Below are 2,606 nucleotides of genomic sequence, written 5' to 3' on the forward strand. Positions count from 1 at the left end.
AGTTGAAAAATAGAAGCGTACTTCATTAAATGACAATTCTGGAAAGTTTGGGGAAATATGCGATCACATTTTTGCAATAATGCGATCACATTTTTTGTGTTTATCTTCTGGAAGTTCCTGAATTGCATATAAATATAACCCATCTTGATCAATTTGAGCCCCAGAAGATCCTAGACGATGAAAAACCCTTTTAAGATGATTTCTGAGGCAACTTCTCTTCGAATTGAGCGATTTATGAAGATCTAAAGACTGTGGAGACTGTGGATCATCTCCTAAGTTTAGTTAGTAAGATTAGATTTGTAGTTTCTCTTTTTACTGTTCTAGACTCATTTTTAGCCATGTCTGGCTAAAACTTTGGTTTTCAGTTCTGCATTAGACTAGTACTTTTCATGAGATCAGTTATCAGATTTGGTTTTCATTGTGTGCTTCTATCTAGTTGTTTCAGTTTTAAGCTTAATGAATGTTTGATTTTTAATTCTTGTTAGTCTGATCCCCTAGCTAGAGTTTAATTATTTCAGCTAATCAGCTAATAGAATCTGTAATTGTTCTTGTCCACTCATAATAACTAACAAGTATCAGATTGGTTCTGTGTTGTGATTTAACTCTTATATAAACTAAAATTTCATACCTTTACACTTCCGAGCTTGTGAGAAGTATTGGGTATTGCTGGTAATTTTACACAAATATTAATGCAACTTTTCTAATCTTAATTAAGAGCTTGTTTATTTAGACAGTAAAAGTTAGGGTTAACTGAAGAGCTTGTTTTGGTTAATTTAACTAGGTAAGAGAGATTATAGTAGAGCTTGTTAGTTTTTCTCAGTACCAACTTAGATAGAATGCATTTGAAATAACCAGATATGGGTTGATGGCATGATTAAGAAAATCGCAATAGAACTGAATTTGTTTTTATTACTGATTTCATTTAGTTTATTTTACTACAATTTTTAGTTTTAGTTTTAAATCAAAAATCCCCATTTTTATATTTTATGTTTTGACTAGTATGTCCCTTATGCAAAGAGGCATTGACCATTAGGCTGTGTCACTGAGGATTCGACCATGCTTCCCTGTGCTATCCATTAGAGCAACCAACAGTGAAGTTTTATTTCCTTAAATCGTGCGCGACAACGGTTTAACACACACACACACACACACACACACACATATATATATATATATATATATATATATATATATATATATATATATATATATATATATATACATACATACGTATCAGTATAATTTTGAAAGAGAATCATATCAAAGGAAAACTAAAGATAACAAGATCGATAAACATACTATAAGGTTAAAAAAAGTAGTTGTTAAATGAGAACGACACTATTCATCCTTTAGCTGATTAGTTTTTTGCTAACCCGACTTATAATCGTTAAATCTTAAGTGAGCAGAAAAGATATGTATAGATCTATACGGGGTTGAAACCGCACCTGCAGTTGCTAGCTACAACCCTGATCGAGGAATCACATCAGACATAACTTTCTAAACTACATTATGACGTCCGATGAAGCGCTGTGAGGGGCAAATATCTAGTCGAAAGCTCGATTATAGGAATTCATTGTAACAAATGTTTAACCAACATTAATAAAACAAACTACCTAAATATGAACACCTTGGAGTAGTAATAGTATGTAACAATAAGCGAAAGGGGTGAAAAGTATTTTAAAAGAAGTAATAGGATAGTGCGAAAGGGGTGATATATCCTACAAAGAAAATTCATGAAAAATATAATTTCGTCGAAAAACTTAAAAGATAAAAATGTTCTAAGTATAAAATATAAAAACATGTGAACTCACAAACATTACGTTGATGTTTTCAAACCACATGTATTCTTAGGAAAATGAGCTATGGAGGTAGCAATGTGAAGGAAGGAGTTATCAAGGAAGTGTCTGGAAGTTTCATTTGGTCTCTTATTGTTTCTTGTTGTTAAGTTATGTTCATGTACTTGTACCAAAAACAATGATGTAACCCTTTATATATAAAATAAATAAAAGTAATGGTTGTGTTATATCATCTGTGTATAGTTCAATGTATCTAATAACTGTGTACCATCATCACAACGTCGCACGGACCAACAATTCTGTCGACGGCCGGGGGTGTGACAGATTGGTATTAAAGTTATTGGTTATAAAGAACTAGTAATCCCTTAGGAACTACAACTATAACCCAACTCTATTTGGGTTTAACCCTTAAGCCTAATAATTAAAAGTATTACTATTAACTACCCTACTGATAGACTACTTACGGGAGAAGTGGCAACCTTGAAAACTATCGCTTGGGTTGCTGGATTTTAGAATGGGTATACGCCAAAATGGTCCTGGCCTATGACTTTTCCTACCTGGTTGATCCTTACTTGATAGTCTTGAAGTACAAAACAAAATTTATAAATTATGCCAAATAAAACTATATTCGGATATACATTTATATATATAAACTCTTATAAATATACCTAGTTATCATAAGGAAATCCATGAGATCATAAACTCAAGATTTTAGGTGAAATATAGTATCTAGATTTAGTACTGTACAACAGCCGTACCATAACTAGACCTAGAATGCACAACTAAGTTTTATTATGGTGCGAACGACGC

The sequence above is a fragment of the Lactuca virosa genome, chromosome 3, assembly GCF_052849685.1.
Source record: "Lactuca virosa cultivar CGN04683 chromosome 3, Lactuca_virosa_CGN04683_v6, whole genome shotgun sequence".
In the NCBI taxonomy this organism is placed as follows: Eukaryota; Viridiplantae; Streptophyta; class Magnoliopsida; order Asterales; family Asteraceae; genus Lactuca; species Lactuca virosa.